We start from the raw sequence: 18,876 nt of genomic DNA on the forward strand, positions 1-18,876 counted from the left end.
ACCGTGGAGACTGGGAGAGGATAGGAGAGTAATCCTAGTAGAGGAAACAGAATCCCGTCATGAGGACAAAAACAAGGAGATGTCTCTCTTCAAACCGTCATCACATTGGCATAAAACTATGTTATTAAAAGAAAATCATACTAACGCGTCATAATTGAAAACCAAAGTAATATCACTCAGAATTTGGTGGGAACCATCAATTCTACATGGAATTAGGAATCAACTAGAGCTAGCAAAATACATTAGACAAGCAGTGGTGTCACGTCTGACCCGGCTTAAAATCATATGACCCGAGACTAAGATCCAAGGGTTTTTTCTAACGATCTCACATATGATCAAAATCCTAGGAAGGATGATATGGATCCTCGATCGTAAGGCTTAGTACGTAAATCCCCCTTACCATGTCCCAAAAAACTCCACCCCCGAAGGTTAGTTTGAAGCTCCTAATCGACAAAGAGTATCAGAAGGTTGTGTTTGCTGAAGCTGGCAAAGAGTTCGTGGATTTCCTCTTCACTCTTCTGTCTTTGCCTCTTTTCAACGCGGCCAGAGTTTGTAAGGTTGGAAGTTTAAGCAATATCTATGGGAGCATTGACGCCCTCGGTGACAAGTACATGCTCCCCAATGTCAACAAGAACACTATGCTGAGATCTAAGGAACATGTTGCCGTATTTAACAAACTTCAGCTTGTGTTGAGCAACGAACCGGAACTTAAACCACTTATGCCGTCGAATGTGAAGAAGTTTTATGTGTGAGAATTTCAAGTTGAAGCAACACGGCTCATGGGTGACAGATGACTCTAAAGCCATTTGTCCAATGTGCAGTAAAACTATGTCGACCGGTGTCGGCTATGTTGCCCCTCCGGGAGAACCTAGTTTGATGACCAGGGACGAAGAGTATGTGAGAGGTGTTGCTTCATACATGATCATGGACGATCTGAGAGTCAAACCTTTGTCTGTCTTTTCAAATTTGAATTTGCTTAAGAATTGCATCAATGGCAGTAGGTTTTAATAACCTGGAAGAGAAGGTGGTTCATGTTGAAATGGATCAAGTGTAAATCTTCAATCTTATATCTCTTTACCTCACTTGTGCACGTTTTTGCCTAATCATATGTTAATTTTTAGGTAGAGAAATGGTTGAAGGCATTAATGGAGTCAAACTCAGTTCTTACCGACCTCTTCCTTGGGAAGAAACCAATTGCTTGAGAAATGGTTGCAACCTGAAGTTGGACCTCAGGTCGGATTCACATGCATCTTGGTGCTTAATCACTTGTACGTTTTCTCAACTATTATAATGAGTAGATCAATCTCCGGTCTTCGTTTGTAATTTTTTTTTTGTTATGAATAAAATTACCTTTCACTCGATCTCTCATCAACAACACATATATCTAGGTTAAATCAATGATTTTTTTATCGAGTTAATTTGAAATCAATCGATGAACACATCATATAAGTATGGTCCATTCAAATTGTACGGATTGTATAACATGTAAATTAAGGAAAGAATTTACAGGTCCTTGTGTTATGCATCCACATCTCAACCTTGTGAATTTACAGGTCTTTATTTTTTTTTTATATTAAAGTTTCTATTGAGACCTCCTAATTTATTGACTGGATCTTCCTCATATTTTAATTGAAATGACCTATAAAATGATTTTTATAGACAACAAATTATCTAGAAAAATAATTCTCTCAATAGAACACTGTTCAAGTAAATCCAAAATGTGTCTGGCCTAAACTCTAGGTTACTTGACCTAGTTGTAATAGGGTTACGAATTAGAGATATTCTCGGAGATATTGGAAGATATCCGATTAATTGTACGATTATCTTTCCTTGTACAACTCTGATTCTATGTCATGTAATCCTCTATATAAAGAGACCCCTATTATCAATGAAAGCACGACTTAATTCTCTCCCAATTTTGGTTTTCCTTAAACAAACACAATATTATAATTTTTTATTTCCATGTTCAATTCTCATTTCACACTTCTGAATTTCTATTTCCATGAAAGTTTTTGAAGAAAAACATTACGAGAAAAATGTTTTTTTTTTTTTTAGGAAAATATATAATTTTATTACTTATCCATAACCAGAACGACACTTACATGAATTTTTGTCTTGGACCAAAATCATATATGACACAAGCTACTGAACCAATTGAGGGTATCGCTCATTGCCAACGGGTTTAGCTCGTTTTCTAAACAAGTGAGGAGCAAGAGAAGATCGTATCCTAGTGGTTGATACATGACTCAAAACAGTTGAAAAAGTAAGTTCGCCTAGAGAGCTCAACTGGTGTACAAAAATACTAATAACTTGTTGAGAGCCTGCCACAAATGTAATTACTACAAGCAATCCGTCTGAAAAGAAGACATCCGACAACACAGTGGAGCTATGCATAGATCTTTTCAAGAGTTTCAGTATCTAATTAATTACCATCAATGACTCAAAAGTAGTTCTCAAGTGATTTTTTATTAAATTATTATGTCAGAATAGTGTTCTTACCACAAGCTTCTTATGAGCCGTCCATAATAACCTCTTCAATATTCTGGGACTTAGCTTCAAGAAACATTTTAGTAGTGAGAGAAAAAGTGATCGATTGGGGGTGAATCTTGAGATCATCCATAATAACATACTTAGTATGGTACAGGATGAAGCCTCTCCTTCAATATTGTTGACTATTTCACTTGGTGTCCTCTAGTAATCTGCATCTGACTGCTTGGAGCTGCAACTGATGATATGCGTATATAAAGCATAGGTGACAATTAGAGTTGTAAACAAAACGTATCAATCAGCTAACTAAATTGTAGGAACAGAAAGCCCTTTAATGCTATATCCTAAAATAGAGGTAAATGATAGAGTAGCAGCAGCTAGTCTTGAATCACTAAGTTCATTTTGTTAATTTAAACAGCACCAGCCACAATATTTTCAACAACAATCTCTATGCAGTCTGTATAGATCTAAGTGAAAAGGAAATACCAAGTTCTTAACTTGTAAACAAACATAAGACATCACTGGAAGAAATTTAACTTTTGTGAAAAAATAAAGTAAAATTACAAATACTAGAGTTGTGGTAAGTATATCTGATCCGAGTGAAAAGGAAATTCCAAGTTCTTAACTTGTAAACAAATACAAGACCCCACTGGAATTGCGTTCGGATGAGAAAATAATACATTTTTGAGAAATTTTAAAATGTTGGAATCTACAACTCCATCAATTAAAATTTCATTAACTACAATTTCCATTGTTTGGTTGTATCTATTTAGATTATGAACTATGCAATAAATTAAGAAAATTTAAAACAAATTAAAACGTTAAAAACGAAAAAGATCTTGTTTCGGAAACTAATAAAGTTCCATCAATTAAAATTCCATTAATTGCAATTTTCATTGTTTGGTCTCACCAACATCATTATTACCGAAATCCAAGCCGAATTGTGCTGATATCTAGGTATACCAATCTATCAGTAACCGATGACGGCGATACAGTAAGTTTAGAGTAGCTTCTTACATTAGAGATATCAGAACTCCATCCGGGCAATACTTCATATTCCACCTAAGCACAGAAAAACAACATCACCAATAGCTAACAATAAGATTTCATTGTTTAACATATAAAACCAGTGACCATATTGCTCAAGAGAAAAAACTAGTACTAGTAATTATCTAACTGCAGTTGAGAAACAAGAGAAACAACACATCCCAATAAATAAGGGAGAGAAGAAAACTTGCCTTCACTTGCTCAAGAAGGCGAAGATCTCCAGGGAATGATTTGATTGGTGTGCCGTCACTAGTTTTGTAGGCTACACCCAACTGAATTGTAGGAAAATCAGACAAAACATCTAGTTTGGTGAGATTGAGAGAAGAAAAGCCATTAATCTGGCAACAGTATTTCAGTGCTACTATATCAAGCCAACCACAGCGAGAGCAGCTGTTTTCGCCGGAGCCCTGTCACCGGCCAACCATAGGAGACTTCGCCGGAGCCCCGTCACAGGCCGCAGGAATCCGGTAATCGGTCGTCGGATTCCAGTCACCGGCCGTGGATTCCGGCCAACTTTCACTGTATTCTGGTCACTGGCCGCCGGAATCCGATCACCGGTCGTCGGATTCTGGCCAACTTTCGCCAGAATCCGATCATCGACCGTTGCCCACCGAAATTTTCTGAAAATCTCTATCGCCCCCAATAGACGTCTATTGCCCTCCAATAGATGACTCAAAACAGTTGAAAAAGTAAGTTCGCCTAGAGAGCTCAATTGGTGTACAAAAATACTAATAACTTGTTGAGAGCCTGCCACAAATGTAACTACTACAAGCAATCCGTCTGAAACGAAGACATCCGACAACACAGTGGAGCTATGCATAGATCTTTTCAAGAGTTTCAGTATCTAATTGATTACCATCAATGACTCAAAAGTAGTTCTCAAGTGAATTTTTATTAAACTATTATGTCAGAATAGTGTTCTTACCACAAGCTTCTTATTAGCCGTCCATAATAACCTCTTCAATATTCTGAGACTTAGCTTCAAGAACCATTTTAGTAGTGAGAGAAAAAGTGATTGGGGGTGAATCTTGAGATCATCCATAATAACATACTTAGTATGGTACAGGATGAAGCCTCCTTCATTGTTGACTCTTTCACTTGGTGTCCTACAGTAATCTGCATCATAGGTTTCTTACAAAACAGGCATAGAGCTATAGAATCTTCGGCCACAAATAAGGGCTTACCTCGCTTCTCAACACACTCTTCACAAACATAGAATGTTGGGTTCATTAATGATGAGATGTGCGCAAAAGGCTGGCTTTCAATAGGCTGAAGTTCTGAAGCAAAACGGTGAGTTGCTCGCTTAGCATTTAGGAGTGATTCTTTCAATGGATTGAAATATTCAGGCATTTCTTCAATGCTCGATCTTTTTGACTTTGTTGAGACTGCCAGAAACTTCAAGGCAAAAGGTAATGAATGCAGATGTGGGGAACGTCATGAAATTGAGCAGGTTGTCGACACAATCCTTGTTTGCTTCAGTAAACAAGACCTTTTTTTTTCCCTCTCTCACGTTTGTAAGATTGAGGAACGTATTAAATTCTTTCTCTGCATCTACAAATGTGGACATGATGACTGCTTGGAGCTGCAACTGATGATATGCGTATATAAAGCATAGGTGACAATTAGAGTTGTAAACAAAACGTATCAATGAGCTAACTAAATTGTAGGAATAGAAAGCCCTTTAATGCTATATGCTAAAAATAGAGGTAATTAAATGATAGAGTAGCAGCAGCTAGTCTTGAATCACTAAGTTCATTTTGTTAATTTAAACAGCACCAACCACAATTTTTTCAACAACAATCTCTATGCAGTCTGTATAGATCTAAGTGAAAAGGAAATACCAAGTTCTTAACTTGTAAACAAACATAAGACATCACTGGAAGAAATTTAACTTTTGTGAAAAAATAAAGTAAAATTACAAATACTAGAGTTGTGGTAAGTATATCTGATCCGAGTGAAAAGGAAATTCCAAGTTCTTAACCGGGAGGGGGGGGGTATATTGCTAGCTGTATATGTATGTGAGTGAGTGAGGGAGGGGAGCACACTGTAAGTATGTCTGAGCGAGAACCATTCAACTGCTTTACGGTGCATAAGGCATATGAGAACTCCATTAATCGGGACCAAAAGGACTTGTGATTAAAATAATGTTGACTCAATCTGGACCGTCATTGAACCCCCAATGGTATTTTGTGATCCCCAGTGTCAACCATGTCACTGTAAATTCAGAGGTGGTGCAATATGACAAGTATTGACCAATAAATCTAATACTATTATAACCCCTTTTTATTTTTTGAATTTTTTTTATTGAAACTTAACAAGAACACTTGTTTAGAATGACATCCCTTATAAATTCGGGAGCAATTACAAACAATAACTGGTCACTCTCGCACAATGGGATAGTTTAGGATTGCTGTGACTTTTAAAAAGAACTGCTGCTGCTGTGTTGTGAGAATAATCAGCTGTAAATTAAAACAGTTTCGTGTTTGGTAAAATAATATTTTTTAAAACTTAAAAGTGTTGTCTGTACATAAAACAACTGAAGAGCGTGTTTTGATCCACAACAACTTCTAAAAGCAATCTCTGGGCTGCTTCTAAAATCTGCTGCCATTGACCTATAATTTTCAATTAAAGCTATTTTTTATTTATTTACCAAACACACTAAAATCTAAAATTTTGAACAAAAGCTTATTTTTTTAAAGGGTTCTTGACCCAAAGCGCCAAAATGAACAAAAATGATCCCACTTACCCCAGCAACAGATTTTTATTCCCACATACACAATTTAACAACAAATGACCATTGTGCCCTCAACTCAATTAATGAATTACATGCAAGCACTGCCACTCTCTCTCTCTCTCTCGACTTCCGGCGCCGACTGACCGGGGCGACCTCGCCAACTTCCTCCATCGATCTTCTACTATTCGACTCCCAATCATTAAGCAGATCCAGCAAATGTTGATCGAGGTTCATTAGCTGACGAGCTCGTCGACTTCCTCCATCGATCTTCTCCGATTCAACTTCCTATCTCAGCCACCATGAACGATGCCGATGTCTCCAAGCACATCCAGCAGATGGTTCATCTTCGAGGGATAAGTCTGCAGCCACACACCGCAAAATCGATTCAATCATAGTGTTCAAATACAACAACTTGAATGCGACGACTAAAAGAGTGTGAGCGAGAAAATTACAGGAAGATCGGACAAGTAATCGGAGAGATGAGGCACATCTTCGAGGACGTAACCAGCATCGCCTTTGACGATCTTCATCTTCAGATCACCGGAAACCGCCATTGTTATTGTTCTGGATTTCAATAAGAACCAGCAGCCAAGAAAATTGAAGACATCGGCGAAGAAAGGTGCAGCGGTGGGTGCCCAGATCATTTTCTTGGTGCCCTAATCAAATTTTTTTTTTTTTAAGTAATGGGACATAAGGAAAGAAAAAAAAAATTTGAGTGTCTATTGGGGGGGGGGGGGGTAATAAACGCCCCCAATAGACTTCTATTGTAGGGCAATAGATGTTTTTAAATTGATATGATCTATTCATTTTTTTCTTTAATCAAAGTTTATTTGTCTAATTTTAAGAAGACTAGTTCTCATTCCAGCTACCGAAAGTTCTGTTGGGGGCAATAGACGTCTATTGGGGGGTAATAGACGTCTATTAGGGGGCAATGGAGGGTAATAGACGTCTATTGGGGGCCAATAAATCTTTCCGGTGACCTATGAAATCTCTGACGACCTCTTTGAGGACCTCCGGCGCGGTTTTCAGAGAAGTTCGGTGGGTGGTGCCCGATGACCGGAATCCGGCGAAAGTTGGTTGGAATTTGACGACCGGTGACTAGGCTCCGGTAAAGTCTCCTATGGTTTCTCTCTCTCTCTCTAACAAAGGGGTGAGGGTAAAATAGTCTCAAAAATAAACAAAAAAACAAAACAAAAAAACTTAATGGGGTATTGGGGAAGACTTCCTTAGAGTGTTTTGGGTAAGGGGGAATTTAAAAAACTTAACGGGGTAAGTGGGAAAAAAATCCCTAAAAATGGGGTAAATGAACAAAATTTTTTTTTTAAAAGCGAAGCAATCCCAAACGGAGCCAAAAAATGACTAGTTATTCTATGCTCTATCTTATTAATATCTCTAGGAGCATAATTGACTATATAATGAGAAAATTAATATTATGGTAAACCCTTGTCTTCTAGCTATTGAGAAAACTCTAGAATTTTGAAAAATTATTGACTACCAACTTACTGTTTCTCTCGAGAATTATGTGTCTACTAAGGCTTCCCAAGTCTTGACTAGGGTATGAAAATTTTATGTCTATTAACGATGGAAGCTATAGATTCCTTAGTTAATAATATTCGGGACGAGATTAAGTGTTAAAGTACTTGAGAGAAAAACTCATTGAACATTGGTAAATAAAAAGTGCTGGTAATTGAAGTTATGGCTCTCCGATAAGGTTTTGTTGTGGTCAAGCATTATCATTACAACCGTATATATGTAGAAGGGGATTCAAAATTCCTTATTGATAGTATAAATGGTACATGCTCAACACCTTGGCATATCAAGTTGTTAGCTTCTTCTTTTGAACTAATTCATTTAGAGACATCCTAAAAGTGGCTAATTTTGTAGTCAATATTATAGCTAAGTTAGGACATTGTGTGAACACTATTTGCTATTTGGTCAAATTGTCTATCCAGCATTTAAGTTTGATCAGCTAGCAAGCAGCAAGGTTTGAAATTTCATTTTTGACTAAATTTTCGGCACTTTAGATTAGTGGAAAGTTTGCTGGAAATTGCGGGGGCTGATGAAAATTTCTATTTTTTTTTCTATCAATATTGGTGTTGGAAAAACTAGTTTTGAAGATATGTTGGATATCGCTCAAAATACAAAACTTTTGATGGAAACTTCAGTGGTTTCAGAGAAATTTAAACCTATGGCCGAGAGAGGTTTCTTATAGAAAAAAAAGAAAAAAAAAAGAGCACTGAAATTCATTAAATTTCCAAGATGTTAGAATTTTTTTTTTTTTTTTTTTTTTTTTTTTTTTTTTTGAGAAAATAGATAATCTCATTACTTATCCGTGACCAGAAGGAACATACATTGATCCAAGCAACGAACTGACAAGTACGCTCACTAGGTCACTATAAAACAGGTTTAGACGTTTAGCTCGCTTAAAGCCCAACCACAAGGGACCGACTCAAAACCCTGACAACGAGCAAACATCAAAGCCATTGCCGCGCCACTGAAAGCCATCGAAGTCGCCGCCGGAGTAGAAACCTGGTGACCACCTCACCAACAGACCACCGCCACCATCTCAGCCATAACAGACTATGAGAACCTCGACCAAATGCCATATCCAGTTCTCGCAGCCACTCTACCTGCATTAAGCCACATCATCATCTAGACCTAAACGTCACGATGGATTAGATAACTTTGCAATTTGTCCACAATTCAGCCTTGTACGTAAAATACAAGGTTAACACTAACATGAGCTGCTTGTTGGGTTTCCAGCCCATGAGTTTTTCCTAAGACAATTGTCTTAGAGTATGAGAATTGTTTACCCAGTAGGTTTTGGATTCCTACTGATGAATGGAGTTCCAATAAGGAAGGAAAATCCTTATTGATGTAGGACTACCTGTAATCCTTGTTGATTGCAGAGAAGGAGAAGGCATAATTGCCTACCACCAATAGGAATAGGTTTCCTAATCGGTGAAGAAAGCTGATATCCTTATGGCTATATAAGGAGGGGTTCTGCTCTTAGTTTTGCATCACAAAGACAGAGAGCAAAGTGTATTCCATTCTCGGAGTTAGAGAGTGAGAGAGGGCAAAGAGGGGAGAGATAGGAAGAGAAGAGAGAGTCATTGTTTTCTTATTCTTTCTGGTTGTATCCATTATAAATATAGTGGAAGATCGTTTTTCTACCCGGTGGACGTAGGCAAAAGTTTTGCTGAACCACCTTAAATCTGTGTTCTTGTGCTTGTATCTTTGTGGTTGTTTCTCTTGGTGTGCTGTGTTTATTTGTATTTTCGACTTCACATATTGACCGATTGTCAACAAGTGGTATCAAAGCCAGGTTCGTCTGGGAAATTCAAGGTTTGAATCGGCAGGTTTAGTGTTGTCAGAATGGAAGGAACAAATAGCACAATGATCAAACTCACCCACTCAAATTGGGTGACGTGGATGCCAAGAATGAAGGAAAGTTGGGAAACTTTCGTGGTGACCATAAGTAATTATGCGTCTGATGGAGTACTGTCTATGGATACCGTTAAGGATAACATGCTTAACGAAGAAACAAGAAGGAAAGCTGTGGGCATAGACAATGGACAAGGAAGGCTCCTTGTCACAATGGGTAAAGACAAGAATTCAGGTCGAGGGTTTAGTGGCAAGTGTCACTATTGTGGCAATACGGGCCACATGAAGCGGATGTGTCGAAAGTGGAAACAGGACAAAAAGAAAGCAACTACCAAAACGATGGAGATGATGACATTATGGCTACTATCTCACGGGAGCTTCTTACTGTTCAAGAATGTCTATATGTTGGTGACAAGGGTCGCGATTGGTTCGTGGATACCGGTGCAAGTTGTCATGTTACTTCCAACTTGGAGCTTTTTTCTACATACGAAGCACGCGACTTTGGGATGTTAAAGATGGGCAATACAAGCTCCAAGATTTCAGGAATGGGAGATATTTGCATCGAGACTAATCTTGGTTACCAAATGACATTGAAGGAGGTGAGGCACGTTTCTGATTTGCGTGTCAACATATTGTCTTCAAGTGCTCTTGATAGACAAGGTTTCCACCAATGTATTGGTGATGGAAAGTGGACGCTTACAAACGGGTCGTTGGATGTTGCTAAAGGAGAGCTTTGTCATTCCCTGTACAAGACACATAGCTTGGTATGCAGAGATGACTTGAGTGCAATGGGTGATACTTGTTCACACATATGGCGCCACAGCAAAGGCCATATAAGGAAGAAAGGTGATCTGGAAAAGAAGTCCCTAATTTCCTTTTCCAATGATGAGTTTACTGACTAGGAAGAAAATGGTCAAGAGTTGTTCCACCAGGAGGGACATGGTGATGGGTTATTCGATCGGGGGACCTACATGCTCCAAACATGAAGTTCTGCATCAAGTCAGCTTGGGCAGAGTCCCAGTAATGGAGTCACGCCAGTATTCCTCCCTCATGGTCTGGAGGGGGAGATTGTTGGGTTTCCAGCCCATGAGTCTTTCCTAAGACAATTGTCTTAGAGTATGAGAATTGTTTACACAGTAGGTTTTGGATTCCTACTGATGAATGGAGTTCCAATAAGGAAGGAAAATCCTTATTGATGTAGGATTACATGTCATCCTTGTTGATTACAGAGAAGGAGAAGGCATAATTGCCTACCACCAATAGGAATAGGTTTCCTAATAGGTAAAGAAAGCTGATATCCTTATGGCTATATAAGGAGGGGTTCTGCTCTTAGTTTTGCATCACAAAGACAAAGAGCAAAGTGTATTCCATTCTCGGAGTTAGAGAATGAGAGAGGGCAAAGAAGGGAGAGATAGGCAGAGAACAGAGAGTCATTGTTTTCTTATTCTTTCTGGTTGTACCCATTATAAATATAGTGGAAGATCGTTTTTCTACCCGGTGGACGTAGGCAAAAGTTTTGCTGAACCACCTTAAATCTGTGTTCTTGTGCTTGTATCTTTGTGGTTGTTTCTCTTGGTGTGCTATGTTTATTTGTATTTTCGACTTCACATATTTACCGATTCTCAACATTGCTCGCCTAGGTGATAATTTTTCAGGGACAAAATCAAGATTAAGGGTAGAGAAAGCCATTCACAAAGATTTTCAAGCCTTTTCCACTTATCCTCAAAATCATCGCATTCAGCAAATTAGTTAGAATCCGGCCATTGAATGGGCTTTTCAAGCAGACCTACAATTTTCTTCCCATCCGCTCTAATGACCTTGGAGAGACTAGAAACTGTATTCCTCATGTTTTTTGCCTTTGATCTGACAGTGTTACATAATATAACACTATGAGATGTAATTGTAATTCATGGGGTTTCTGCTAAATGTAATTTGTTGTTTGCTTTAGCACCCACTAATTTTGTTTAGCTGATAATATCACTCAAAGCAATCAGAAGTTTTTCAAAATAGAGAAATTCCCTCAAGCTCCAATTGTTGCCAGATCTTCCTACCTAGCAATTCATGCATTACAACAAGCAATGGTACTGAAACAAAATTTACCCAAGACCTAAAAAGAACAGAGTCAATGCTTGGGTGTGGTACATCAAAGTCATAGCCATGTGAAACATCTCCCAACATTTAAGGGAATAAATTCCTCCAGCACTAGAAGCTTCATTTTACTTCTGACAATGTAAATAATGTGATGACTATTTGTAAATGAGGGCATCACGTCCAGGCCGGACACCAATGTAATGGATAGGTACACCAACAAGTTCTTCTATTCTTTCCAGGTACTGACGTGCAGCCTTTGGAAGTTCAGAGTAGCTTCTTACATTAGAGATGTCAGTATTCCATCCGGGCAATACTTCATATTCCACCTAAGCACAGAAAAACAACATCACCAATAGCTAACAATAAAATTTCATTGTTTAACATATAAAACCAGTGACCATATTGCTCAAGAGAAAAAACTAGTACTAGTAATTATCTAACTGCAGTTGAAAAACAAGAGAAACAACACATCCCAATAAATAAATAAGGGAGAGAAGAAAACTTGCCTTCACTTGCTCAAGAAGGCGAAGATCTCCAGGGAATGATTTGATTGGTGAGCCGTCACTAGTTTTGTAGGCTACACCCAACTGAATTGAGGGAAAATCAGACAAAACATCTAGTTTGGTGAGATTGAGAGAAGAAAAGCCATTAATCTGGCAGCAGTATTTAAGTGCTAATATATCAAGCCAACCACAGCGACGAGGGCGACCAGTAGTTGTGCCAAACTCCTGACCTTGCAACCTAAGAAGGTCACCCTCTTTACCTAAGTTTTCTGTGGGGAAAGGACCAGAACCAACTCTTGTAGTGTATGCTTTCACCTGCAAAGACAAAGATCAAGTTAGCAACAGGACCTCTATACCAACACCTAAAAACAGAATTATAAAAGATGCAATTTTCTTAAGTTGTTGCTCGTATAAGTCTAAAACTGTAACAACAATGAAGAATTGGAGCAAGGCAAGGATGCAATGATGATATCAAACAATTGAAAAACCAAATCCAAAATTAAAAAAAAAAAAAAAAAACCACCTACTTACCACTCCAACGAGATCACCTAAAACTCTGGGAGCAATGCCAAGACCGGTACAAATCCCACCAGCTGAAGGACTTGAGGAAGTGACAAAGGGGTATGTTCCAAAGTCAATATCCAACATTGTTGCCTGACCCCCTTCAACTAAAATCTTTTTCTTCTCAGAGATGGCTTCATTCACAACAAGTACAGTATCAGCAATGAAGGGTTCCAATCTCTCAGCAAATCTCTTAGGGAAAAATTTGGTAAGTGGACCTGAACTATGGACCACTACGAATTTCAGTACATAAATTTCCAAAACATAAACTTTGGTACATGAGGTTTAAAAACTGACCAGTTAGCATACACGACGTCAATGACGCCGTTAGTTTGGCCGTATTTGAAGGGGTAAAATGGTCTGTACGGCCTTTTCCCTCCAACCTACAACCTACACTCCTTACACATATTTTTCCCGCCATAATTCTGATAAAGTCTGCAACTAACCATACTCTTGTTTAAAAATGGACCATTAGTAGTGGTGAAAATGAAAAAAAAAAATGGCAATGATAGGAATGAAATTACTTAGTTAATGGTTCAATTGTGCATGACATAGAAATTCCAAATAATGGAAAGCAATTGTTCATACTGCCCCCTACTACAGATTTTCCAAAAACCACCAGTTACACAAAAGCTTATGGCATTTGTCCTATTACAAAAGAAAACAAATGCCACATTAACAGGTGGTGTTTCTTGCCATAACTACCAAGCTTGGTTCCTAAAACACAGAATTCAGGGTTTCCACAAAGCCCTCTGCAGTTTCGGTTTTTGAGGTTGAACAGATGCAGCAGCAAGTCTGGGTGACTTTCTTGGCTTAATTCTCCTTGCAGGCAACTTGTACCTCTTCCTTGACCCTCCAGCACTTGCTGATGATGTCTCATTCACTGGTTCAGCCTAGGAAATGATGAAGCACCCTTATGTCGCAGTTCAACTCTAGTATATACATTTCCAAACAAAATGCACCCTCAAGTACCTAGAACTTGCATCAAGAAAATGTGAACAAAAGCAGAAAAAAGCAGGTCAGTAAGAGCCTGGGGATTTATCCACGGCCTCACTAAAAAGCTTGCATTCTCTAACAACTAAACAAACTAACATAATTGAAATCAACATCACTTCAGTTCCCGGGACCTAGAGCCACAATGTCATTTGTGGAACCAAAGTAATCATATCCAACAACATGACCAAACCAGATCCTTCCAAATAAACTCAAATCTAAACCCTACTGTAATCATTCTTAAACAAACCCCTAACATCAATCAACCAAAATATCAACCAAATTAACACAGAAACAACATTTGAACCAATTAACCACGATATCAAAACAACTTATGCAGCAAATCTAAATAAAGAGACATGCTTTAAATTCTTAATCCAGAACAGAAATTCCAATAAAGGACAAAGCACTAGTTCACAACAAACTCAAAAAAAAGCATAGCAAATTAGACATGGTTCCTAATCCAAAAAAAAACCCAATGTACTATAACATCAAAACCGTTGCGGCGGCGAAAAACCGGCAACCGGCCACCATTTCCTAGTACCTCCTGGGGCCGTACCCGATCGGCGCAGTCTGGAGATCAGAGGGATCCACCTTCTTGATCGACGGTCTCCTTGTCGACGGCGATCTCGTCGGTCTTCATGGCGGACTCGTCGGGGACAAAGTCCATGCGGCGCTCGCGCTCCTCCTCTTGGAGCTTGAGGGAGATGCCGCGGACGGGGCCCTTCTGGATGCGCTTCATGAGATGGGTCGAGAATCCGGCGATCTTGTTGCAGAGGCGCTTCGACGGGATTTTTGCAGATCCTCCAGGACCTTCTTGTTCGTGTGGCTGTCAAAGGGATAAAAGAGAGAGAAAAACGAGTTGACTGTGGTGGACTACATGTCCTTATATACGACAGCTGACCAAGTCGAAGGGATAAGGGTTTTCAAACTAAAAAACCAATTCTGCCCTTTATTATGTGCGTAATGGCACGACGTCTGACGGAGTCATTGACGTCGTGTACGTATATTGGGTCGGGTTTCATATTTGATGTACCAAAGTTTATGTTTTGGAAATTTATGTACTGAAATTCGTAGTGGGCCTTACTTCGGGTACTATTCATGATTTTTTCCCAATCTCTTATACTTTTCTACTTCTTCTCTAAGCATCTGGGGGCCATACTCAAAACCTTTGAATCTTGATGCAGCATCTGACAACAGAAGATCTAGCTTCTGAGGTAAAGTATCCATGTGCCTCAAGTCACCAACTCGAATGCCATTCCGGATAACCTTGCTAGAGTAACAAGGTCCAATGCCTCTCTTGGTAGTACCAATGAAAGATTTAGCAAGCTCGGATTCTCGAAGCCCATCCACTGCTTGGTGGAAATCAAATAAGAGGTGAGCACGATCAGAGACCAATATCCTTCCCTTGCAAGACACTCCATTAGATTCGAGGCCATCAATCTCTTTAAAGAGGCCCGAAAGATGCACCACAACACCATTCCCTATAACACAGAGAGTATCCTCATTGAGAATACCTGAGGGAACAAGGTGAAGTGCAAACTTCTTTCCTTCTGCATTGTAAATGGTGTGTCCAGCATTAGCTCCTCCCTGAAAGGAAACAAAAGAAAATCAAGAAACCAAAATAATCTGGCAATGCTATCAGAGTGTTTCTTTGTCTTACCTGACAACGAGCAACAATGTCAAAGTGCTCGGCCAAGATGTCAACGAGTTTGCCTTTACCTTCATCACCCCACTGGCACCCCAAAACTTCTGAGACCTGGGTTAGAGACTCAATTCGATTAGGCCCACTGTTGGGGGACCCAGCCACACTTAGCGATGAGGGGGAGGCAACTGAGGGCTTCACTGAGCATACAACGATATTTCTGGGGCGCTGGAGGAGATTGAACCTGTTGTGGTGGGTGCCCAAATAGCATGTTTTGGAGAGTGGGTTGGCATCAAGGGCTGCAAAGGCTGAGAGGTTGTTCATGGTGAAGCACTGAGTGAGAAAAACAGTGTCAAGTCAAAATTTTACGACCCAAAAAGACAGGGTTTTTGAGAAATTGAGCATAACCACAATTTTTCATGAAGACTACATCAAAAATTTCTATTATCACTGATATTTCAATTACAATCGAGTTCAGAAAAGTAATGCATGACTGTAGTTCGAGTACACCCTAAAATAATATGCCTACATATAGAAGCACTACTACTTTATTAAAGATTTAAACAACTAGAGTTTATAATTTGGTCATTTGGATGCCTAAAACACAAACATGCTATCAGATTGGTATCAATTATGCAATCCTAATAATGCTATCAGATTCACAGCAAAACACAAGCATCCTATCCTAATTGCAAACAACATTAAATCCTCCTAATTGCAATTATATATCATTTTGAGTCTTTTGACTGTCTGCAATTATACCATCAACATCAAATGCAAATCTGAAATCGAACCCATTACCCATTTCAAGTTTTCAACTATACCATTACGGCATTACCTTAGTTAAAAACCAACAAGAATACAAGATCAAATGGAAATCGATTATTTACTGATTGGAAATTGATTATTTACAAGAATACAAGATTAGAAATCGAATATTTACAGATCTAGAGGAGGGACTGGAGGAGCCGTCTGCTGTCGCAGAGGAGGAGAAGAAGACGGAGAGGGAGAGAGAGATGGTGAGATACCTGAAGGCGGAGGCGCGGAGACCGGAGAAGGGTTGCTGGTTCTAGCCTTGCACTCTTGCAGGTTTGCCGAGTCGAGAGAGCTCCAAGTCTCCAATCGAGTTGGCGAGTTCAGCGGTGGGGGGGGGGGGTCTTGAAAGGAGAGCTGGAGAGGACTAGTCCAAAAAAAAAACCTATATACCTAATTTTTTTTTTGGGCCCCAAAAATCCGGTGGGGCTTGAGCCCTACCTGGATCCGCCCCCGACGAACACTAACAAACTAGCAAAACTCAAATCAAAATATTCCTCCCTTTCGGGAGGTTACGAAGCACAAGAAGTTTGATAATCCACAAAACCATCTACACATAAAAAACAGGGTAAACGAAACAAGAAATCTGATCAGCCATGGCAGCCAGACTGCTCAATACTAACATAAATCAGAAACCCAAAAAAGCAGAAGCAAAAACTCATGCCAAAGATTACAAAAACTACACAAACAATAAGCAACCAATAGTCAATAACCAAATTTATATTCAAAAATAAATAAATAAAATAAAAAACCATTATCAATTCACAACAAAACAGAGATGAAACCCTAAACATGCAAAGCGATTAAAACCCTAAAAGAGTAAAGACAGTACCTTTTGGGCAGCAATGACAAAACCCAGAACCAAAGAGAGGAGAAGAAGAAGAAGCAAAGAAAAAAAAGGAGGCGGAAGGCTGCAGAGTGGGTTATGGAGACTGAGACGACTGTGACAGAGCCACTCACTCTTGTCTTTCCCCAAAACGCCCTAACATATTTTAATTCACAAAATCTGGTTTTCCTTTTTAAAGACGATTTACTTTTAGAAAATACATAAACATCATTCCTTATTGTCCCTTGGGAAATTTGTCTTCAGTGAGGAAAAGGATTGTTTTACAAACCAAAAATAGTTTCTAAAATTTAGAAAATAATATTTTAATTAGAGAACAAGCGAGTTTCTAACTTTTAGTAAGACCCGTAATAACATATAAAACGAATTCAATTCCAAAACTCACAAATATCAAAAGAACTAAATATGACTATCCTCCTCAATGTCGAGTTGTTGACTATATAAAACATCTACCACTTTATTTTTTGTAGGGGTGGGCACAAAACCGAAACTGGGCAAAAAACCGCCCGACCCGAACCGGAAGAACGGTCTGGTTAACCGACCCGATCAAAAAGAGCAGGAAAATTCAAAGGACCGAGCCGATCCGAATTGATGCGGTGCGGGTTCGGTGTCGGGTCTCAGACCGACCGAACAAAAACTGACCCGACCGAATTTAATTAATATATATTTTTATTTATTTTTATTAGTTGTTTATTTCCTATTCGTCCATATATGCTTATGATATACCTTACCTCAGAGAATCCCTATGGCCATATAAAACTGAAAAGAGGGAGCCCTAGCTCTCATTTGCATCTGGATCTCTCCACACACAGCCGCTCTCGGCCTCTCTCAGTCTCTCTAGTCTCTACTCTCCAGTCGAAAACCCTAGCCCTAAACCAGAACCCAGTCAGATCGGCGATCACAGCTCTCTGCTCTTGGCGATCGCGGCTCTCGGCTCTCGACAAACCAAAACCCATTCGATTCATTCGCTCTCGGCTCTCTGGTGAGTTTTTGAAACCAAAATCTCTTCGATTCATTCGATTCATTCGCACATTTATACTCGATTCATTCGATTCAGTGTGTTGATGTGGTTTTAGTGTTTTACTGGTTTAGATTTATAGGTTTTGAGACTGGGTTTTGACTATCCGAACTGTTGACTATGTTGCTTTATAGTTTTGATTTATAGCTTGCATTCTGTTAAGAAATGTTGTTGATTGTTCGATTCATTTCACAGTGCATACATATATCAAAATTGGTTGTGTTGTTGCTGATAAACATAGTTCTAAACTTCCAATATGCTTTGTTCAGAACTTCAGATGATGGAAGGGAATTCAAACACTGTGACTCCTATTCCCACAAGCGTAGGGGCTGCATCAAGCATAGGGACTTCAATACCCTCATTCCCTGCTTCGGAAGTAAACCCTACTGCTGCTGGTGCGATTGTTTCAGTTCCACCTGGTCCTGCTGCCCTTGTCTCAGGTCAACCGACTGACTCTACTGCTGGTATCTACTGCTGGTACCGATGCTCCTGGACTGGAATCAACATCGAAGAGGAAGAACAAGTCTGTGGCTTGGGAGCACTTCACGAAGATGAAGAATCCAGATGGGACTCCGATGGCCAAACCCCGAGTGAAGTGCAACTATTGCCCACAGACTTATGCCTGCCACTCCAAGTCTAATGGGATGTCAAGCATGAAAACCCATCTGCTTTATCAGTGCAAGAAGTGTCCGCTGTACATACCTGCCAAGAAACAGAGGTACTTGACTTTTGATAGCATTGAAAATGGTGGTAATG

The 18,876-nt window shown here is 39.3% G+C and overlaps 1 pseudogene; it reads right to left on the minus strand.

The window, feature by feature from the left end:
* Positions 1 to 11,649: 11,649 nt before the first annotated feature.
* Positions 11,650 to 16,580, minus strand: LOC133738499 (adenylosuccinate synthetase, chloroplastic-like; annotated as a pseudogene).
* Positions 16,581 to 18,876: the final 2,296 nt, after the last annotated feature.

This window comes from Rosa rugosa, chromosome 3, assembly GCF_958449725.1.
Source record: "Rosa rugosa chromosome 3, drRosRugo1.1, whole genome shotgun sequence".
In the NCBI taxonomy this organism is placed as follows: domain Eukaryota; kingdom Viridiplantae; phylum Streptophyta; class Magnoliopsida; order Rosales; family Rosaceae; genus Rosa; species Rosa rugosa.